This window comes from Mustela nivalis (genome assembly GCF_964662115.1).
Source record: "Mustela nivalis genome assembly, chromosome: 2".
NCBI lineage: Eukaryota > Metazoa > Chordata > Mammalia > Carnivora > Mustelidae > Mustela > Mustela nivalis.
This window is the reverse complement of record NC_139021.1, coordinates 55366270-55391286: the sequence shown is the minus strand read 5'-3', so window position 1 is coordinate 55391286 and position 25017 is coordinate 55366270.

The window sequence follows — 25017 nt, the reverse complement described above, 5'->3', positions numbered from 1 at the left end:
AAATACTAATCCAAAGGGATACATGTACCCCCATATTTATAGCAGCATTATCTACAATAGCCAAACTATGGAAACAGCCCAAGTGTCCATTGATTGATGAATGGATAAAGAAGATGTGTGGTATATACCCACAGTGGAATATTACTTAGCTATAAAAAGGGAATGAAACCTTGCCATTTGCAATGACATGGATGGAGCTAGAGAGTATTTTGCTGAGCAAAATCAGTCAGTCAAAGAAAGACAAATACCATATGATTTCACTCATATGTGGGACTTTAGAAACAAAACAAATGAGCATACTGAAAAACGAGAGAGAAAGAAACCAAGAAACAGACTTTTAACTACAGAGAACAAACTGATGGTTACCAGAGGGGAGGTCGGTGGAGGTGGTGGGATTAAGGCATGCACTTGTGATGAGCAGTGGGTTATGTATGTAAATGTTGAATCACATTATTGTACAGCTGACGCTTATATAACACTATGTTAACTAAATGGAATTTAAATAAAAACTAAAAAACGAAAACAAAAATGAAAACAAACAAACAAAAAAAACATTTTATGGTACTAAGTGAGATAATGAAGAAAAGTAAAGTGCCAAAGCACATTTTCCCTCCATCCCTATTACAGTAAGAAAAACATTACTTTATTCACATATTAATCATAATATAGCTTTACATTGGTGTTATGTATTTAAGGTGCCAACCTATAGTATTTGTGAATGGTTATGGTTTAAAGTCAGTCTAATATCAGTGTTTAGAAATGGAAGCCTGACAAAGACTTAGCTCTTCACTTTAATTTAGCTCTAAGTCTAATTGTTGATAAAAAAAATTGATGAGCAAGAAAGAACTAGAAATATTTCTGCAATAATTTTTATTCTTGGGAAGTCAAACAAAAGTTACCTCATTCTTGTGAAAAGGTGGAGTAGAAAATCAGTGCCCTACTTCAATATTTATATTAGAAACTTTAATTGATATGACATAATCAAGAAGACAATTTTTCTTTTTTTTTAAGATTTTTTTTTTAAATTTATTTTATAGAGATCACAAGTAGGCAGAGAGGCAGGCAGAGAGAGAGGGTGGGTGGGGGGGAACAGGCTCCTTACTGAGCAGAGAGCCTGATGTGGGGCTACATCCAAGGACCCTGGGATCATAAGGCTTTAACCCACTGAGCCACCCAGACGCCCCATGAAGACAATTTTTCTTAACACTTGAAAAATCTTTACACTTAGGAGAAACAAAATTGAAAATAAAATGAGGTGAAGTGGTTGTTTTTCTTTGCATTTTTAACTTACATGGAACACTTTCTATAAATCTATTATTTTGATTTGCTATAGAATTGTATTAGAAGTGAGACTGACAATGAACTCTTTGTATTTGGTCTGTGATAGATCCTCATTCACTATAGCATAGTATGTTGAAAATTTAGCTTCCCATGATACAACAGAAAATCTAACTTTGGATTTACCAGTTGGATCCAATTTGAATAACTTTAGTGGTTTTATATAACAATTTGGCAATGCACTTTTTACAGGGACTGAAATTATTATGTAACAGCCAAATTTTACATAATACTATTGGATTTTTATTATAATAGTTATTGTTTTCTCATACAAATTTCTAAGCATTTTAAAGTATTTTTGCCAACAATTGCAGATTTTATGCATATTTTCAAGAATCTCTTAAGAAGAATTCCTAAAAATTAGAAAAAATTGGATCTATCTTCATGCTAGATGCATCATAATATCCAGAATAATATATTTTAAGAGTTATAAATATACAGCCAGATATTTAATACCAATGCTCATAATCTATTAATAGTTAATATTGTTGATCCAGGGGGAACATGAAAATAAAATTATTGCACTTTTGGTCATGCTCAGGGTCTCTAACTACTTGTCAGAAACATGAAAATATAACTTGGCTATCAGGCAAGCAAAATAAAGTAGAATATTAAAGTAGTTCTGCTTGCAATAATTTTTTGACTTCCTTTTCTTTTGGCAAAGTCTTACTTTCATCCTAAAGTTCCTTTTGGAAATCCTACTCCTGACTGATTGCTTCAGTAATTATGCTCTTTTCGATTCAATGTTAACTTCCTTATGCTTCCTGCATAGTTTTCAATTATTTTTTATATACAGATTCTTTGCTGAACATAAACTTTTGTAGTTTACATATCATTTTATTCCTGAGCATATTGTAACTAATGAACTTTCCTGAATCTTGCTGCAAGGCAAGGACTCTTTGACTATTTCTAGCTAACGAAATGTAAATGACAGTGGTATCTGTCACATGTGGGTTGAGAAATTTAAGAACTCCCTAGGAAACTTTGCTACCTCTTTCCTGGGTCTAGAAACCATGAAGGTCTCATGTTAAGATGACTGCACTTCAGAATAAAAGGGACCTGAATTCTTGAGCTACCGGATATGGGAGAAATTCTACCAACCCACACTGGGTTTGTAATAAATAAAAAATAAATCTCTTAATCTCACAAAACAAACTGAGGGTTGCTGGGGGGAGGGGGTTTGGGAGAAGGGGGTGGGATTATGGACATTGGGGAGGGTATATGTTTTGGTGAGTGCTGTGAAGTGTGTAAACCTGGTGATTCACAGACCTGTACCCCTGGGGATAAAAATATATGTTTATAAAAATAAAAAATTATATTAAAAAAAAATCTCTAATGTGTTAAGCATCAATATTTGAGATTTCTCTTCATGGCAACTCACATATACTTCTCTATCCCTAGTTTCTAACTATCTAAATGATCAGTTTCTTATCTGCTATATAGTAACTACTTCAAATAGGTAAGTAATAATGAATTATGTTTTAGGAAAACTTGTTTAAAATAACTATTGGAATGAAATGTCGCTCTTATCTATTTTATTTTATAGACTTGGATTAAAGTTCATTTACACATTTATTCATTAATTCAGGAAGTGATTTTTTGTGTGTCTACTATATGCCAGAAACTATCTTGAGTCCTACTAATACAGCAATAAATGAAAGTGATAAAAAAATTCTATTCTCATGAATCTTAGTCTGAGGAATGACGATTGGTTTTAGCAAAGTGAAGGTCATTGCTAATGTTGGTAATGGTTTCTGGGCAGTGTCAATGGTGGAGCCTCATATCATGGATCAAAAGAAAATGGGAACGAAGAAATAGAAGCATAGATTTCTTTCAGAGAAATTTGTTATAAAACTGGAGGTAAGGTATTGGTGAGCTAGATGAAGGAACTGGGTCTAGGTGGTTTTTATTTTTATTATTTTTAAATATGGTTGAAATGGGATGCCTGGGTGGCTCAGTCAGCTAAGCATCTGCCTTCAGCTCAGGTCATGATCCCAGGGTCCTGGGATCAAGTCCCACATTGGGCTCATTGCTCAGGAACTGCTGCTCCCTCTGCTGGTGCTCTTTCATTCTCAGGCAAATAAATAAATAAAATAAAATAAAATAAATTAAAATAAATAAATAAGTGATTATTTATTTATTTTTATTTTAAAAATAAAAATACATACATACATACATAAATAAGGTTGAAATGGAAGCTTGTTGTATCCTGATGAATGATCCACTGGAAAGGTAAAAATGGAGAATGCAAAGGAAAAAGAAAATTGCTAGAGTCAGTTACTGGTATATAAGTTGGAGGGGGTTGCTTTACTTATGAGCATTTAGAGTTCATCCACAGTAACAGTATAGAGAATACTTAGAGGTAGTTTTTAGAAGTTCTGCTTTACTGCTTCTGCATTCTCACTGATGTAGGAAGCAAAGTTATGAGTTAGGTGTGAAGAAATGAGAATAGGTCTTGCGGGTGTAAGGGAGAATGATTAAGATAGCAGGTGAAAAAATAGATTAAATAAATAAATATTTTTGTAAGTACATTTAAGGTCCACTTAAGTTTTTTCATCACAATAAAGCAGTCAGCATTATTTTGTATTTTTTTTTCCAACCAATTTCAGCTGCAGAGTACTGAAGTAGAGTTGGTGGGAAGTGTTGGATTTAACTAGGATTTTTTTTTTTTTTTTTTTTTTTTGTCAAGCAAGTGGGTGGACTTAAGAGAAAGGTTTATTATAATATTTTACCATAAATTTAAGGTGGATAGTAAAGAAAGGACATGAGGCTCATAAGGAGCAGTGGCGAATTGCTAGGATAAGTGGAATGAAAGTTTGAAGTCTAAAGTTTGTTAGAAATGGGTGTCAGAAGGAGTGAGCTGGGAAGATAAAAATGATTGTAGAGAGGAGTTGTTTTAAAGTGAGAGGGAGGGTTTGTTGTTATGGAAAATGTCAAGGTCAAGGGTGTGACCTTGGTACCGAATAGCTTCTATAGGGTAGAAAAAAAGATCATTGGCTAAATGAAGTAAAGGATTTAGGAGATGGAGGTATTGACTTCTATGTGGGACTTGAAATTGCCAAGAAGATGGACAGGTGTGGAATTGGAATCAGTGAGTCAGGGGCTAACTTTTCAAAAAAAAAAAAAAAAAAGTGAAGTTCATTGGGGAGCTTAGATGACTAGGAATGTAGGGATACTGGTCTGGAGGCAGCAACAAGGAGCAAAAGAACATCTACTTGATTTTTAGGTCCAGAGGCAGAAGGGGTGTGGGAAAGAAACCATTACTTTGAACAGTTTTAGTGGCAGTGCCAGGGGAGTGCCAAGTTTTAGTTGAGACAAGTAGGAAAGGAGATTTTTCATGAGCGTGGTTTGTTAAAAACTTTAAAAGGTATTTGCTGGTGATTGACCCTGTGATCCAGAATGTTAAAACTTAGGAGATGGATAGGGTTAGGAGAATCGGTCAGAAGAGACACAGGTCACAGCTGTCTAGGGGTTTGTCCTGGGCCAATAGGGATATAAAGTGGCACAATGCCTTTCGCCCTGCCATTCCAAAGTCAGTGATGGCAGGACTTGTGACAGTAGCATATCCAATTTGCCTCAGTTGTCTGCCTTAGGTTATGTTCCTTGTTCATCTCTTTCTACATTTAACAGTAAACATTCTGTTAATCAGATAATTAGAACAAAAACAAAGCAACCAATGTCTGAAAAATGACTTTTGATAGTGTTACGATTAGAAATTAGAAGTAATTTTCAAACACAAGACACCGGGAAAAGTGCTAGGTGATGTCTTTACTTTTTGTCACTTTTTAAAAAAAAAGATTTATTTATTTGTTTGTTTTAGAAAGAGAGATCAAGATCGGGGGAGGGGCAGAGAGAGAGGGAGGGAAGCAGTATTCGCACTGAGTGGGAAGCTTGTGTTAGGCTTGATCCCAGGCCCTTGAGATCCTGACCTGAGCCCAAACAAAGAGTCAGACACTTAACTCACTGAGCCACCCAGGCACCCATGTCACTCACTTTCATTTTAATAGTTACTCTGTTCTCCTTCTTGTCTGCAACAATCTTATTTTCCTTGCTCTACTCTAGTATTTAATTTATTGTTCCATTAATTTTTGACATTTTCCCCTGTAATCATTCTGACATATTTCTAGTTCTTAAAATATCCTCATTTAAAATAATTCATTAGTAAGCACGAGTCATTTTTATTTACTTTTTACCTTACCTATAGTAAAATTTGCTGCCTTGATGTACAGTTCCTTGAGTTTTGACCATTCTAGAGAAGCATGTAAACACCACCACAGTCAATATACAGAATAGTTGAATCATTCCTAAAACTTCCCTCATGCTGCCCTTTGTATCAAGCCTTTTTCCCAACCCTATTCCTTAGCAATCACTGGTCTGTTTTGTGTCCCTATACAGGGACAGAAAGTTCAAAATTTAGCTTTGACTTTTCCAGAATGGAAATCTAATCAGAATGTCATTGGTCTTTATTTATGACAGAAATTATATTCATCCAATTATTTAAGGCAGACATTTGAAAATCATCATAAATGTCTTAAGCAATTCCCTCTTTGGACTCTATCTAATCAATTATATTTTCCTTAATATTTCTGGTATTCCTTCTTCCACTTCAGTGAGCTAGGAGTAGTAAGGAAGGGAATTATTGGAGTTTCTCCTTTAATAAATGTGGTTTTGAAGTTGATTGTCATTATTCCTTAGTTTTACTTGGAGTTTTAACTTAGAAAACATATTTTATTAATCTCTTTTGTAGGCTTATGTTGATATTTAATATTTGAATTTGATAGAGTGAAAATATTTTCCTGGAATGTGTGATGTTAACCAGAATTGGTTAAATTAGAGATTGAGAGAGAATCTGATAATCTAGTCCAGTAGGTTTTAAAACAACCAATGAATTTGTTTTCTACTTCCTCACCATTTGTCTTATGCTGCCCTATTACTAGGTATTCAACAATTCCTTTAAGCATGTTATTTCATATCTTTTTCTTGGTTTTCAGGCTTAGCTAGTTAGCTCTCTTTAACAATATCTGAAGTATGTGTTTATATTTTTAAACTTTATAAATGTGACATTTATTATAAGAATAATTGAATTTTCATTCTGTTTTGAGAATTGGAGTTTGCTACAATATCCATACATGATATATCATACCAAATAAATTCCTCATTGAGAGTGATGATAACCCTTTCCAGTGTAACTAAATTGTGTGCTCCAGCCCACACTGCTTTATCCTCCCCATATTTTGTGGAATATTCGTGTGAACCTTACTGTGAGTAAGCTGAGTATCTCTTTACTGGATTTTGAACTTTCTTTATATATAATTCATGTGTGAAGGTCTTGATCTTACAGAAAATGGAAGTTTCTCTGGGGAGAGTAATAGAAAAGCAAGAACAAAACAAAACGGAGACACAAAAATAGGAACAACACATATATACACATAAATAGAGAATGTTTCTTATAACCCATTGACTAAATTCTCACACTTAACATTAAGCTTAGATTACTATGGGGACGATGTTGGCAAGTAAAGGAATTCTGAACTGTGGGGGTAAAACGTTTTTTATCAGCTAAGGAATAAAAAAAATGATGATTGTTGTTATAGTGGCTAATAAAAAAAGGCTCCTTAAGCATCAGGTGAAATGATTTAGGGTTAAGGACAATTAGATCTTGAAGATGTAAGACTGCTAGAAAGCCCACAAATCCTGTAATGCTCAAGGACCTATCCACCCTACAGATCTTTAACTCAGATCACTTTTTATTGGTGGACAGGTATGAAGACTCTTTGCTGTAAGTATTTCCCACTTGAATGCTCCAATCTATTTCAAACTCGAGTCAGCTCTGAGTTAAGCTGCCTGCATCAACAAGTCCTTATTCCTGACTCTTACCAGACTTTTTGCCATTCACTCATATCAATCTTAGTTTGGTACCTTTTGAAGTATTGTCTGCTCCTGTAATGGGCCTCCATTGTTCCACATACAGTTTCCCATTCTCTAGTATGAAATTAGTTCATTTGTTAACCAAATATAACATATTATTGTCTTACACGTTTTTCTTGTTTTCCACTGTACATCAGTTCCAGAATTGGTTGAATTAAGTTTCAGAATGAGATTCACTCTAAATACAGCACAAATTATTAGTAGAACAATTGTTAGCTATGTAGCACAATGTAATTCTTCTATCAACCATTCTACTTTCTCAAATAGAGCAGCCAGGGGAAAAAATAGTCCTGTCAGGTGAAAGACCTATATGGCAATTTTAGTGGTTCAAATCTTGTTTTTTGCCACCAGCTTATTTTTGAACATGCCAGTTAATTAAGTTTTCTAGTCCCAATTTTATACATTTTGAGATGATAGAATTAGATTAAGTCTACTGATGCCAGATTATAGACAGCAACAGACTGCTTTCTCCGAACAAAGATGGAAACTGGAGTGAAATGTACAAAGTAAACCAGATCCCCTCTGGTAAAGTTTGTGGAATGGACTGGAAAACTTGGATCCCTTGAAAGGAGCCTTTGGAAGAGCTGATTTTGAAAACCATTGTTCTCCATGATACGTAGTGTTAACTTGCACTAGTGACAATCCATGGGCATGAGTTGTATTGAGAGTATATAAAGATTTAATCCAGACAATATATCTTAAAATGTATTATAGGGAGATAGGAAGGGAAGAAGAGGAAGATCATTAAAGGATTAAGTTTACATTTAGGTTTTTCTTTTAGCCTAGTGTTAGATTTTGTTCACCAGTTATTTAGGGATCAAAAATAGGCAACTTATTATGCTATCAGCTGTTTGAGTCTTTGAACCTGTAGGTATAACTCTAACTCTAACCCTCAAACAGCTGCTTGAAGCTTTGAATAAATGGCCGAGGAGAGAAGGGAAAAGACAATCAGGGAGAAGAGCAAAAGGTTCGATAGTGGGATAAAGTTGTTAAGTACCGACTGCCCACCTCTTCCACCTTCACAGGCTTCACCATGGCTGTGCTGAGCGGGTTTCTCTTTTAATTTTCCTATTTATTTTCCTATCAAGTATGAAGCTTACTTATTTCAGTTCCGTTCATCAAACACTCATGGAGGGCCTATTTCGTAGCAGTCACTCTGCGAGGTAGTGGAGACACAAAGACAAATGCCAGGGACTCTTAATCCTTTGAACAGGTTATTTCAAATGCCATTTAGAGAAATTGCAATTGATGGAGCAAAGAGGGATTAAAAATTGGTATGCCTCCCCCCACCAGAATGATTGTTTTAGAAAAACAAGAAGAAAAAACATTTGGGAAAAGTGTATGTAAATATGTTTGTATTCAAGTGGTGCTGTTGAGTTATCCTGTTTTCTAATCTTTGAGACCTTAATTTCTGGATTTGTGTTATAGAGTATTGAGTTTCCTTTCTCACATCTATTATATTAGGAAAGAAATGAGAGATGAATGGACCAGATAGGAAGTAAAGAGGAGATAGCAAGTGTGTATATTAAAGGTTAATGGGAAAGAAGATAGGAGATTAAGTTAGAATTGAGAGGAAGTGGTAGTAGAGTACTGAGAAGGAAATTGAATGGGACTAACATATGTTAAGAAAAAAAGAAGAGAAAGGAGACACAGGGAGCAACCAGGAGAGAGAAGAAATATAAGCCACGTATTTAAGGAATTTTTCAGAGAAGAAATCTTCAGCTAGTTTTTGTTTGCAGCCAATCTTGAATGCTACAAAAAAATCTTGATTTCAACCTGCAATTCTGGTACAATGTCATTGCTAGTAGGTAGGAGGTATGCTTTTGGGGAGGGCTGAAAAACAAGATGGTGTTATTTCATTGTAGGATGCAACATCCATTTACCTGGTGAAATTCTATTTAAATATATTATAGATAATAAAATATAAACGGTTATGTAATATTCATATAATATATATTATAATTAAAATATTAATCAGCAAAAGTCTGAAAGAAAACATTTCTATGTCCTTGCTGGTATTATGTATTAACAATGTGCTATTAATCTCCTGATAAAAGAAGGATTTAGTAATAGAAAATCTTATTTCTGGCTCTAGGTTTTACAATAACTGTAGTCAGAGTAGAAGCCCCCACACCCCTAAAGTATAAAATTGAGAACAATCTACGTTTAAAAACAAAGCATAAAATAGATCTTCCACTCCGGGAAATGTGCATAAGTGAGCTGTCTCTTAATTTCAACCAGCAATTCATATGAAGGGAATGTAACTGACTTAATTGTATTACACCTAGGAGACATGAGGTAATGGTGCTTTTGATGGATGAACTAAGGGAGGACTGGAAAGTAGGTCTGTATCAGTGCATCTGCAGCATTACTCAGGCAACAGGAGGCCCTGAGGAAAGGAGCCAAGGGCTTGGGGCTCGCGGCAGCCAGGGCTCTGTAGCATCGTTCCTAGCATCCCGTCAGGCTGAGTGACGTGATCCACTAACACCCAGCTTCCTTGCTGGACAGCAGGTTCATTGAAAAGAAAGTTGGGTCCAAACTGTGAGTGCAGCTCTTACAGACTTTCACTTTGAGCTTTAACCTGTTTCACTTCATGTCCATGTCAGCAAAATTGGGATAATAATCGCAACAATTTCATTGAGTTGTTATGATGATTATGTCCATTAATAAACTAAAGTGCCTGGTACAAAGTATCAAATAATAATTAGCTAGAATATAAACTCTATAAAAGCATGGCTTGTTCCCCCTTTCTAGTTTATTGCTTTATCTTCGATACCTACTCTAATATAAGTGGCCAATAAGATTTGTTGAAAGGATAAACAAATTTAATAGCTTATGTAGTCTTTTAAAGGTGAGATAATGAAACAGAAAAGAATATTTTGGCCTACTTAGCATTTTTATACGCTATTAAAAAGTAATAAATTAGTATTCTGTCATATGCTTTGGTCTCGTAAAGCATTAGTTACATTATAGAGGCACTGGGTGACTCAGTTGTTAAACATCTACCTTCAGTTTAGGTCATGATCTCAGGGTCCTGGAATAGACCCCGCAATGGGCTCCCTGCTTGGAGAGAAGCCTGCTTCTCCCTCTCCTACTTCCCCTACTTGTATTCCCTCTCTCGCTCTCTCTCTCTCTCTCTCTGTCAAATAAATAAGTAAAACCTTAAAAGAAAACAAAAAACAAACAAAACAAACAAAAAAATTAGTTGTGTCGATAAACTAGGACCTGATCTCTCTTGGAAAATTGTTAATATACAATTTCTGAAACTGTAAAAATAAGTCAGCAAGACCAAGGCAATGAATGCAATGATTGAGAGAATGTGGAAGCTCAGATCCAGCATTTCCCATCTATGTGATTTGGGCTGTTACCTAATCTCTCGTATGTTTACACATCTATAATATTGGAATAGCAATCATATTTAGAGTCATCTTTTTGAGAATAAAGTGAAATGATTTATATCAGGTGCTTTATTTATATCAAGTGTAGTATATAATACGCCCTAAGAAATATATTCTCAAACATAGTAATTCATTTACTAATCCAACAAATATTTACTCAAGTCCTTGTCATGTCAGGTATACAAAATATAGGCAAGAGGGACATCCGGGTAACTCAGCTGGTTAAGCATCTGACTTTTGATCTCAGCTCAGGTCTTGATCTCAGGATTGTGAATTCAAACCCTGTACTGGGTTCCACATTAGGCGTTGGAGCATACTTCAAACAAACAAACAAACAAACACACACCCCAGGTAAGATATGGTTTCTAATCCCAAGAATTTCCAGTGTACTAATGTCACGACAAATAGAAAACTGATTATCAAATAGTGGAAAGGCTCTCATGGAGAGAGAACAGGAAATTTTAGGAGTTTACAGAAATGGAAGCTGAATTACATTTATATAAAATGACTAGCAGTGTATTTTTAAATTTCAATATTCTTGAATTCCACAATATAAGAAAACTATTGTTTATTAATTAATAGACTAATTCATTTGGTAATGAAACACTTAACACAGGCCTAATATGTGTGAGGCAAGGACAAGATATGTCATCTGATTGAATCTTTGCAGTATGAGGATGCCCTGTTATTTTCTTCACTTTTTACAGATAAGGAAACTCTCAGAGAAAAATATAAATATGCCTCAAGTCACCATACCTAGCAAATGGCAGAGCTGCAGTGTCAAGCCAAGATCTCTCTGCTTCCAGAGACCCCCGCAATTCAGCTTTAGTATAATTATTCATTCAATTTGCATCTGTTGTTTTTGCAGGATTTTGTCTAATATACATTGTCCACAAGAATTGTGCTACCTTTTTAAACTGGGATACCTGGGTGCCTGGGTGGCTCAGTCGTTAAGCGTCTGTCTTGGGCTCAGGTTGTGATCCCTGTGTCTTGGGATCCAGCGCCATATCAGGCTCCCTGCTCAGCTAGAAGCCTGCTTCTCCCTCTCCCACTCTCCCTGCTTGTGTTCCTTCTTGCTGTGTCTCTCTCTGTCAAATAAATAAATAAAATCTTAAAAAATAAATACACTGGGATAGTCTTTTTCATAGATACAGGATTAATAATGGACATTTTCTTTTGTTTTTGTAACTATTTTCTATTTAGTTTATTGCTATTTTATAAATTGTTGGTCTAATTTCTTAGATGCTTATATAGAACATCCTTCTGTAGTACTACTCATCACAATCCCTTTCAAAAACTTAAGATTTTAGCTTTTGGTTGCTTGTATATTATTTCTTAAGTATTCACTAATAATTTTCCTTTCCTTAGCTGGAGATTAAAGTAACAAAATCTGCTGTTTTTTTTTAAGAGGTCAAATTTTTTTTTTCAATACAGAGATTTTTAATCTAAAATAATGACTTATTCTAAGGTCATATTGCTACTAGGGAACACCAGTATAGTTTAGGTTTTAGTTTCAGGGGAAAAAGACTGATATAGAGTGTGATCATGGAATCTGGGATTTTAGGGTGCTGGCAATGAAACCTTGAAATAAGTTTGAAATGTCATCTGTTTTTTTTTTAATTGTTGTTCTTGTTGTTGTTTGTTTGTTTGTTTGTTTTGTTTTGTTAAGACTTAAGATATGAACTTCCTTAGACCAAAGCCAAAGCTTTGGAATAGGGTTAAAACTCAAGCATCATTTTCTGTTTCATAATATTACCTTACATTTCTATTCCGTTTCTAGAATTTCACTGCTTTAAAAAAAATGTCAAGCAAAAAGCATTTATAATTACAACTTTTGTTCTGTTTTTGTAACTCATGAGGTTATGTTTGCTTATTTTCAGTTACTTCTCAGAATATGATCTTCAGAGAAGTACCTTCTGGTTTTTAATTGTTCTCTCATAGTTATTGAAAAGGTATCTGGGTCTGGCTTTGCTGTGTATATGTTCGTATTTATGATTAGAGGATGGGTAAAACTCTGCACATTTTCTATCCAAGGAAGAGGCTGAACCGTTATGAGGCTTTGATTAATACTATTGATGCTTTAATGGCCCATTTTATATCCTGGACACTGGGGGGAAATAAGTTCCCTTCTGTAAAGACTGTGGTTCTTATGATTCACTTAGCATAGATAGCAAAAAGCATGAAAGATCTCTTGTCTCACAAGAAGAAATGGGTGGCAGTATAATGCCAGTTGCATATATTACTGAACTGTTACAGAGGAGAGGAAATTACCCAGTCAGGATAGATATGTCTCTGTAGCCTTGTATCCGCATGCTAATAGCCACAGAGTTTATCTTAGTCTGAATGGAGCTCTAAGTTATTAATTGTTTTAATGATTTCATTGATTTCTGTTAATCTAGGTAATGTGCCTTACTAAATTCGGTAGTTTATTTTGCTTTTCAATTAACCTTTTACTTTTGTTATATCATTTTTTATTAAAAACAAAGGTTTTATCTGCATTTAATAATATGCCTATCTTAGCATATTATGAATTATATTTGGCTATCTGTACTACAATTTTCCTGAATACTTTAGGGTAATGGCAAGCCATAATGGCTCAGTATTTTATTGCAGGTTATCATTGGTACAAAATATTTTAAAAGTTACTTGAATAAATTCTAGAATCTTTTATGTCTAGTCAAAATATAGATTTTAAAGAATTTTGTGTGTTTTTAGAATACAGCCATGAAAGAAATGTAAGGCTTACTTGGCTTTTACTTTTCTAATGTAGGAAATAATGATTTCAACTTAAATATGTTATTTTAATTTTGTTCAATTAATAGCTACAAAAAGGGACTATAAACTCTTTGAATGTTTAAAACAGTGTTTAAAAATAGTATATTCCAAAAGAAAGACTACTGTATGTGTATGCTTCCTGCTTATCACTATTTCACTGACTTATACAGATTCATTAATATTCAAATACGATCTGCCTAATGAAGGTCTTAATTTACTTTGTCAGTTGTAAAGTTACCTGTATGTTCATAAAAGCTTTAGTGAAATGTCCCACGTGATGCTGAAGTAGGTTCTCTATTCTTCATGCTGGGGAGTCAGGTTCACACATAACTTTTGTACCAATTAAAAACTGTTAATGACAAAACATTGTAATTGATTAGTCTTTGTATGTTTACAACTCACTTTAATTGCTGAAAAACGCCATTTGTCAGTTTCATGTTCTATTGACAATGCTATTGATTTATCTGAATTTGGCTTTGTCTTGTCTCTCGTACATAAAACTCACATATGCAGTTCAAATGGGAAATGACTGTATTGATTTCCTTAACTTGAGCCCAAATGCTAAAGATTTTTGGATAAGCTTTCTCATTACTTAAGCCAAAATCAATAAGAAAGAGCATCTTTTAATGAAAGAGCAGTTTGAGCAACGTACTTCAGAAATAGGGTCCTGTTCATTCTTTGCTTTACAAATCGATCTCCTAGGTTCCTTAAGTGAGGTCCAATTGGTTGACATTGTGGTTTGTCTTTGTGTGTAAACTTGCAGCTTCAGAAAAGAGAAGATGAGCTATAGAGACAGTGGAAAGAATCTCTCTCCCTGGGAAAGAAGAGTTCACTACAAAGTGTATAATCCAGTGTTGAAATGAAACACAATTTACAAATATACCAGCTAATTAGTACATCTATAAAGCTCATGCTTATATTGTACGATTGAAAAATATTTTAAAAGTTTCTTCACTGGTTTATCTTTTTAAATCTAAATATGCATATTGTATGCATTTACACTGATCTTATTTTAACATTTGCTTTTATTTCAGAAAGATTCTGCTCATTGCTGAAGTTTATATTTATATAAAGCAAAAATAATTCACTGAAACATCAGGTCATTTTTAAAATAACTTTTTGTTAAATGATCTTTTAATGTTCATTGTTTTTCACTGTTACATTTCCTATTTTTTGCAGGAAGATAAACACTGAAGGTCAGCTACAGAAATAAAGTACCCAAACTGAGGAACAGCTAAACGAACTGAACCATATAAAACAAGTTATATGGACAGGCCAAACGTCAGGTACTGTACTATGATATCATTAACTTCCGTGAACTACATAAATTAAGCTGATTATGCCTTCACTTAATTAACTGAGAATGACCTATTGATGTATAGGCCGAGTTGGCTAGAGACCGCTTGCTGCACTGTACTTAATTTATTGGTTTTCAATTAGTTCTTCTCTTGCCTGTGATTGTTGAGAAAAAAATGTTCATTTATATCCATGTTCTGTAGTGTGGTTTTCTGCCCCGTGAGTTTCTATTTAAGATTTATAGTGAGTAGTATTTTTTCTTTGCCAACAATACTTAGGTAGTTTTGAATATTTTTTCTCATTGTTACATATAATTTGGTTTCTGGAATAAAAGAAATATACAGATAAACTCATCTTGTTAGTGTTGCCATATTAGTAAATTATCTTTATAAAAGATCTTTTATGTTCATTTCAAGAACTATTTTGCTTTAATTACATTTTGGAAATTAATTTTTACCAATTTACTGTTAAACTATACTTTTGTAGAGCAATCTCAGTGAAGAAAGTTCTTTGGTAAAACCAGATTTTTTTGAGATTTTTCTCTAAAGGCTTGAGTTTTTTTGAAGTGGAAAATTTATACTATGAATGGTCATTTTCAGTTTCTTGTGGTAAGTAATCTAATGCAATGCAAATGAGAATATCTTCAGACAAAAATTTATTCTTCAAATTTTGAAATTTCTTCAAATTTTGAAAATTCTTCAAATTTTGAAGAATAAATCAGTATATACTGATTTTGTGAGGGCTGCTAAACCTCACTATGTTGGCCTCTACTATGTAACTTGTATAATACACTAATCAAAAGATATTTTTAGATCATTCTTAGGTTCTCAGTTTCTAAACTTAGAACATTTCACTAGGGATTGGTAGTTTGATTTTAGGTATTATAATTATCTTAATAATTAATTATTGATAGTTACTATAATAAGATTAGTCAAATTATGAAAGTAAACTAAATGTAAAGAAAATATGTGACTCTGCTTTGGTAGTTTGCTTTATTTCTCCTAAATTCAGGTCCATATCTGAGAACGGAGTTAATGATGGAACTTAAGACTCAGGACCCTCTGCAGTACTTCCATATATGTGGAATAAGTGTTGCTTGTTCTGAAAGTTAAAAGAGCTGAATATTTCTGTGGGTTGGAATAATCAGGGATGGGTTAAAGATTTAATTGCTCCTACAAGACATACACAGGTAACATTATAGTTGATAATCCATGTTAAAATTTCATGCAGAATTTAATTAATACTGTAGGAGCTTGTGGGCATATGAGGATTTAACATTCTCATTATTTCTGAATAACCCTGAAAGCTCATGAAGAGTTATAGTAACGTGTGCATCACAAATTTGAATCTCATACCCTGTGCACATACCATGGCACTGGGAGAGTAATATAGCAGCTATATTCGAAGAGGCATTGTTGCTTTCTACACATTTTTTATACATGCAGTGATATATACAATGACTGGCTGACTTAAACTTCGAGCCATATTTTCTTTAAGAGAGAAAGTATTTGGTATTACAGAATTTGTGAATTGGAGGGTCCGGAAAGGACTCAGAATCTTGTTTGGAAATATCAAACGGCTATTATTTCTTGAAAACCTAATGTAGATTTCTGTGATAAAGAGGGATAAAACTTCCACTTTGGGAAGACTACATTTGAAACTCAGTTTTATAATTCATGGGATTTCAAGTGGACACCAAAGTGGAGAGGTAATGTACGACGTGTGTGTGTGTGTGTGTGTATGTGTGTGTGTGTGTGTTTGTGTGAGAGAGAGAGAGACAGACAGACAGACAGACTGAAGTGTTCAGGGTCAGGGGAAAGTTTTGAATCAGAGATGTAAATTAGGAAACTGTTGACATATTAGTTGTATTAAAGCCAAGAGAAGAGATGAGATGACCAAGAATCAAAAAAGAGGATCAAGGAGAAAGAAGGAGAAAAGAAGGAGAAAGAAGGAGAACGAAGCCTTGTTGGTATTCTATCATTGAGAGGCCAAGGATATGAGGAACCAGGAAAGGATTTGAACAGCCAGTGATAAGAAATCTAGGAGAGTCGGGAGCTTTAGAATCCAAGTAAAGAAAGCATTTTAAGGAGAGAGAAGTGATTGCCTGTATTAAATACTGCTTATGGTAAGTAAGATGAAAACTAAAAATTAACTGTTAAACTTAGCTAATTAGGTCATTGGCAATCTTGACAAAACGAATTTTAGTGTCCTGGTGGGTACATGTTTATTCTGATTATAATGGTCAGCATAATGAAAAAAGATAAGGTAAAAAATAAAGAGGATCATTGCTGCAACAATGTCTTGAGAATGAAAGAGCTGATAAAATCTACTAGAAAAATGGAAAGTTTGGCCGTAGTTGAGAACATGAGCAAATCTTTCCCAGCAATATGAAAGAGGGTAACTGGGCACAGACACAAGGGATAAGTAGATGTGATAGTCTTGGGCTATTGAACTTTTCAGTGAAAGATGTAGTATGGTTATCAGCTTAAAGTAAGGATGGAGAAGCAAGTATTGGAGGGTTGAAAAGTGAGAAAAAAGGATGAAATCTTTTTTTGGACAGTAAGGAAGAAATTAGCCATAAAAAGTAAGCCAGAGTGCTTAACAATAGTCAGTTCTATTCTAACTGAAAGGTTATCTGATTCAAATTTGCTCATACCAACAAGTCTATCATTCTAACATTTAATGTTATATATTGAAACTGTGTGCTTAGTTTCTGTCTATCCACTAGATTATGAGCAGCTTGAAGGTAAGATGTATATTTGATTCATTTTTATATTCACTACATTCAAACACAGTCTTTAGAATGAAGTGTGAAATTAAGAAATGTTTGATAGATGAATGAATAATGTATGTCATATATTGTATCTAGTGCTAAAGGCATATAAACAGTCAGAAGTGTTTGTATTGGGAAATGTGATGTTCGATGTCATTGCGTATTTAAATTGAACTATCACTTTTTGTAGTCCAGTAATTTTCTTTTAACTTTAGGTTCATTGCTGAGTTAATCATTCTCCTTAGCTCATGACATATTATCACTATTGGTTCATAAAGGCCTCTGTCTCCTTATAATTTTTATTTAATTTTTAATAGAAAATTATTTTCATTTCCACAAGGATTATATGAGACTATGGCTTGCCAGGAAAGACTGTGATAAGTCTTTTGGCTTTTGACAGTCTTGTAGATAAAATATGGTATCTCTTTATACTCATTATAGTTTTAATTTTAATTTCTATAATCTAAATGAAATTGGACATCTCATATATTTAAAGGCTATTTATATTTTTTTTTCTGTGAATTACCTGTTCATATTTGATTATTCCAAGACTATGGTCATTTAGATTCTTGACATTCTTTTGTCCAATAAGAATATCTTATATTGCAATAACTGGTTGAATAACTGCAAACCTTGCATAATCTCGCATTCTCTCATGATCTCATATTCTACTTTCTGCATTTTGAGCCCAATAAGCTTTTTTTTTTTTTTTTGGCTATTCTTATTACTTGCAACTATTTGCATTTGTTTGTCCTATCTAATAGGAAAGAACCTCTAACCTCATTATTTAGATGTGTATTAAAGCAGCAGAATATTTATACTTTCTATTCCATCTGATATTGCTTAAGTGGAAATATTTTCTGAAGGTTCTAAGGTTCTTGATATTTTTTTCCTTACATTAAAGGTTTAATTTGATATTTCTCGGTGGGTTAGCATCCTTTTACTCTGAAGTATGGGTATCCTGCCACCAGGAACAACCAACCAGCTTAGCAAACAGAATAATTGGTACCATTCTTTTCACATACACAAAAGTAAGTTAAAACAGGGTAGAGCTTTTATCATCAATTGATTCTTAGAAGTCCTTTCTTGATATTTCAGCCCCAAGGCTTATATCAAAGTTGTTTCCTTCAATGTGGAAACTTCAAGCTTCCAATTCACCAGTCTGCAAACCCTGAGCATCAAAGCAGACCTGCCTTGTGATCCACAGCTAAGCACTTACTTTCTTGAAGTGATGCTTAGTGCTCTGATTCACCATCAAGATCTGAAGGTGCTGTTATGAGAAGATAAATTAGGGAACCAGACGATTAAACCCTTTGGCCTCCACTGAGATCTTCCTGAGCAGGAGCACTTGTCTCCAATTCCTCTTTGACCTGTTATTGTTTCCATATGGCGGCCACTGCTCAGGATTCTCACTTGACTTACACACGATTCCTGAGAGATTGACATGTGTGAGGATCCTGATTGCTTCAAACAGTGGTCGTTGAGAGTACGTGTAAACCAAAGGGTCTATACCACTGTATATTATCTTCTCTTTAGCTGCCATTTTATTTAGTGCCAGAACTCATGTTCTTTTCTACTATTCTGAGCCATGAAAACTGTAATTTTTTTTTATGTTTAAAAATTCAGTGGTAATTTCTCATTTCAGTCTGTCAGGTTGATATCTTTATAGTTTCCTTACTTAGAGAGGTCATGATTTTAAAATAGTTGTCATCATCATCTGTATTCTTAGTCTAAATTGAAATATAAACAAGAGCAAAACCAAATGATGTATCATTTATTAATATTGCCTACATATCATTATCTAACTTTCTTCATGTGTCATGTATTTTATATATGTTCTTCTACCACTATGTGATACATACAGAAGCTCTGTTACTCACCTCATTGTTCTGCCTGACAAATGACTTAAAATATAAGGTGGAAGTGTTAGATTTTTGTTGTTGTAAATGTGTTCATTAATACTGGAGTCGGGGAGGGGAACTGTTCCTTAGATGCTTTCATAACTGACCTTCTAGTCATGTCAGTTACCCCAATAAATGTCATAAATCCATTTCTTTATCTTTCTCCAGCTACTTGATTAATGTCTTCAGCATCCCTCTTTCTTCCATCGATCTGATCCTCTTCTATTTACCCTTTTGTTGCTAGATTAGACTTAAAACATCCACACATATGAACAGGTAAAAATCTTATCAGATTAGTCCTCTGCCTAAAATCCTCTTATATTCCCAACTAGCCTGAATTTCTTTTCAAACTAAAGCCACCAGGAGTAGGCAAAAGAGAAGTTAACTCAAACCATGCTTTAAGTCTCTTGCCCAATCAACTCTAATAATTCTGCCTATTTTTTTTTACTTAGTAGGAAGTTAAAATTATATTTAAAGAAAAAGTCACCATTCACTCTGAAATGCTGTGTAGTGAACCTTTTCCAAATGTCAGTGTCTTACAATGACAAACGTTGACTTTTCTAGTTCATTGGTCTTTGGATTGGTTGAGGTGGCTTTGCTGCAGGTACTTCCGGTTTCCTCCACATGACTTTTTTTCTGGTATGAGTGGCTGTTTATGGCCTCGTTCATGAAGCATGCAGAATCAACAGAGACAAGTCAAACGATACAGGCACATTTCATTTTGAATTTATTTGTGTGCATGCTGTAAGAAAGTGGTCCGCTTTCATTCTTCTGCATGTCACTGTCCAGTTTTCCCAACACTGTTGAAGGGACGTTTTTTCCATTGGATATTCTTTCTTGCTTTGTTAGAAGATTATTTGACCATAGAGTTGAGGATCCATTTCTGGGTTTTGCATTCTGTTCCATTGAGCTATGTGTCTGTTTTTGTGCCAGTACCATACTTCTTGATGACTAAAGCTTTATAATACAGCAGAAGTCTGGAATTGTGATGCCTCCCACTTTGGTTTTCTTTATCAAGATTGCTTTGGCTATTCAGGATATTTTGTGGTTCCATACAAAATTTAGAATTGCTTGTTATAGCTCTGTGAAAAATGCTGGCCTTTTTTAAATTGGGATCGTATTGAATGTATAGATTGCTTTGTGTAGTGTAGACATTTTGACAATAGTTTTTCTTCCAATCCATGACCATGGGATGTTTTTCCATTTCTTTGTGTCTTCCTCAGTTTATTTTATAAATGTTCTATTTTTCATCATATAGATCTTTTACCTCTTTGGTTAGATTTATTGCCAGATATCTTATGGTTTTTGGTACCACTGTAGATAGAATCCATTCCTTGATTTCTCTTTTTGCTGCTTCATTATTAGTGTATAAAAATGCAACAGATTTCTGTACATTGATTTTATATCCTGTGACTTTGCTGAATTCATATATGTTCTAACAATTTTTGGTGGAGTTTTTTGGGTTTTGTACATAGAGTATCATGTCATCTTCAAATAGTGAAAGTTTGACATCTTCCTTACCAATTTGAATAACTTTTATTTTTTGTTGTTGTTTGATTTATGAGGCTAGGAATTCCAATACTATATTGAGATATGTTTCTTCTATCCCTACTTTCTTGAGGGTTTGTATCAAGAAGGTTTGCTATATTTTGTCAGATGTTTTTCCTGCATCTACTGAAAGGATCATATGATTCTTATCCTTTCTTTTATTAATGTGGTAAATCACATTGATTGATTTGAGAATATTGAACTACCCCTGCAGCTCAGGAATAAATCCCTCTTGATTGTGGTGAAAAAGCTTTTTAATGTACTGTTGGATTCGATTAGCCCATGTCTTATTGAGAATTTTTGTATCCATGTTCATCAGGGATATTGGCCTGTAATTCTCTTTCATAGGAGGGTCTTTGTCTGGTTCTGGGATTAAGGTCATGCTGGCCTCATAGAATCAGTTTGGAAGTTTTCCTTCCATTTCTGTTTTGTGGAACAGCTTTAGAAGAATAGGCATTATTTTTTCTTTTTTGGGGGGTAAATTCCCCCAAAAAGTCATCTGGCCCTGGACTCTTCTTTGTTGGGAGATTTTTGATTTCTGATCAGTTTCTTTGTTGGTCATGGGTCTGTTCAAATTCTGTATTTCTTTCTGCTTCACTTTTGGTAGGTTATATGTTTCTAGGAACTTATCTATTTTTTCTAGATAGCTTAATTTAGTGGCATGCAATTTTTCATAATATTCTCTTATAAGTGTTTGTATTTCTGCCATGTTGGTTGTGACTTCTCTTCTCTCATTCGGGAATTTATTTATCCTTTGTCTTTTCTTTTTGATAAGTCTGGCTAGGGGCTTATCCATTTTGTTAATTCTTTCCAAAAATCAGCTTCTAGTTTTATTGATATGTTCTACTTTTTTTTTTAAATTTCGATGTCATTTATTTCTGCTCTAATCTTATTATTTCCCTGCCTCTGCTGGTTTTAGCCTTTATTTTTATTCTTTTTCCAACTCCTGTGAGTGTAAGGTTAGGTTGTATCTTTGAGACTTTTCTTGGTTCTTGAGGAAGGCCTTTATTTCTATATAATTCCCTCTTATGACTACCTTTGCTGCAGCCCAAAGGTTTTGGACTGTCATGTTTCCATTTTCATTTGCTTCCATATAAATTTTTTTCAGTAATTTTTTTTCTTTCTTTAATTTCCTGGTTAACCCATTCATTTTTTAGTAGGATGTTCTTTAACTTCCTACTATTTCCTTCCTATTTAACTTCCTTCCTTTAACTTCCTTCCTATTTGTGGTCTTTCCAAATTTTTTCTTGTATTTGACTTCAAGTTTTATAATGTTGTGGTCTGAAAATACACGTGGTATGATCTCAATCTTTTTGTACTGGTTGAGGCCTGATTTGTGACCCAGAACATTCTAGAGAATGTTCCATATACACTCATATACACTCATAAAGAATGTGTATTCTGCTGCTTTAGGATGAAATGATGTGAATATGTCTTTTAAGTCCATCTGTTCCAGTGCATCATTCAAAGCCATTATGTCCTTGTTGATCTGCTTAGATGATCTGTCCATTGCTATGAATGGGGTGTTAAAGTCCCCTACTATTATTGTATTTTTATCAATGAGTTTCTTGAAGTTTATTATTCATTGATTTATATATTTGGCTGCTCCCAAGTTGGGACATAAATATTTACAATTATTAGATCTTCTTGTTGGATAGACCCCTTACAATTATTAGATCTTCCTGTTAAACAGACCTTTATTATGATATAGTGCCCTTAATCTCTTCTTACAGTCTTTGGCTTAAACTCTAGTTTGTCTGATATAAGTATGGCTACTCCAGCTTTCTTTTGATGCCCATTAACATAATAGATGGTTCTCCACCCCATCACTTTCAGTCTGGAGGTGTCTTTGGGTCTAAATTAAGTCTTTTGTAAGCAGCATATCAGTTGGTCTTGATTTTTTTTTTTAATAATCTATTCTGATACTCTGTGTCTTTTGGAGCATTGAGTCCATTTACATTCAGAGTAATTTTTGATAGATATGAATTTAATGCCATCATATTACCTGTAAAGTCGCTGTTCCTGTAGATTGTCTCTGTTCCTTTGTAGTCTGTTCTTTTGTCTCTCTTTCTTCCTAAAGAGTCCCTTTTTAGTATTTCTTAAAGAGCTCATTTAGTGTTCATGAACTCTTTTAATTTTTGCTTCTTTTGGAAACTCTTTTTTCTCCTTCTATTCTGAACGATAACCTTGATGGATAAAGTATTCTTGGCTGCATATTTTCCCCATTTGGCATGTTGAATACATTATGCCGCTGTCTTCTGGCCTGTCAAGTTTATGTGGATCCTCCTGCTAACCTTACATGTCTGTCCTAGTAGGTTAAGGACCTTTTATCTCTAGGTGCTTTCAGAATTCTCTCTTTATCTTTGAATTTTGCAAGTTTCACTATGATATATCTTGGTGCTGACCTGTTTTCATTGATTTTGAAGAGAATTCTCAGTACCCTTTGGACCTGAACGCCTGTTTCCTCCTTAATTAAGGAAGTTCTCAGCTATAATTTATTCAAATAAACCTTCTCGTCCCCCCTTTCTTCCTCTTCTTCTAGGACTCCTGTGATACATATATTATTTCACTTTATGGAATTGTTAAGTTCTGTAAGTCTACCTTCACCATCTAGTAGTTTTCTTTCCCTCTTCTTTTCGGCTTCATTATTTTCCATAATTTTATGTTCTGTATCACCTGTTCAATCCTCTGCTTCTTCCATCCTCATTATAATTACATCAGTCAGTTTTGCATTCTAGTTACTGCATTTGGTGGGGGCTGACTAGTTTTTAAGTTTTTTATCTCTGCAGCCAGGGTTTCTCTGCTGTCTTCTCTGCTTCTTCCAAGCTCACGTAGTATTCTTATGATTGTTGTTCTAAATTCTTGTTCAGATATACAGCTTACCTTTGTTTTGAGCAAATCCCTGGCTATGATTTCTTCTTGATGTTTCTTTTGGAGAGAATTTTTGTGTCTTGTCATTATGTCTAGGTTTCTGTCTGTTGCATATTATTAATGTTTGTTAAGTATCCTGCTCCTGAGAGTAGTACTATATAAGGAAGGGGTCTTACACTGTCCAGAGCCTGGTGCTTCAAGAAGTTTTTCTGGTGTGTGTTGTGTGGACTCTACTGTTGTGTTTTGGCTGCTCTTTCCCACAGGGTTAGTCCTTTACACAGTTCCTCCTTGCTTGCAGTGGGGTGTTTGGACCTTTAACTAGGTGTGCTTTGATTTATTTGGGATAAGACTGATTAAAAAAAAAAAAGATCCTCATCCAAGAAAAGATAAAAGTAAAAGGAATAAAAAAGCAAACAAATAGACAAACAAGCAAAAAACTATAAGCCTGATTCTAAAGAATAAAAAAGAAAGAAAGAAAAAAGCAAAAAAAGAAGCCTGATCCAAAAACCAAGAAAAGGAAACCAATCAACCAACCAACAAAAAACTATAAATAAATAAATAAATAAATAAGTACAGTTAAGTTTAGAAAGAATGAAAGAAAGAAAGCAAACCTAGTCCTGTTTCCACCAGAACTAAACCTGATGCTTTGGAACACTCTATGATCAGCAGATACTGGTACATGCAGGGAGGCCTGGGCTGGTCTTCTGAAAGAAGGGCCCACCATGCTGGTTCAGAATCAGACCTGCCTCTGCAAAGGTGTCCCTGTCTAGTGCAGGGGATGGGGTTGGTATAAGTGACTCTAGCCTTCACTGGACGTGCTTTGTTTTTCTCTGAATTCTGACTGCGCTGGTGGGTGGGATTAGGAGGGTGTGAAAGATGGCATCATTCTGCCCTTTTGTCCCTGGGGAAGGAAAATCCCAGCCACCACTATTCAGGAGGCCCTCACAGAAAAGTGAATAATCTCCACTTCTGTGTCCCAGGCTTTTGTCAGATCACTGCCCTTAACTTGTCTGGGCTCAGGCCATTGGGACAGCTGGTGCCACAGTTCTCTGGTGTTTTTTCCCTGGACACTGGCTGGGATTCAAAACTCCAAATCTTAAATGGCCCAGCAAGGCATAGACCTGCTCCCCTTCACCAGAGGAGAGACTTGCAGCATGCCAGGTACTGCTGTGTCCCAGAAAAGCAGTCA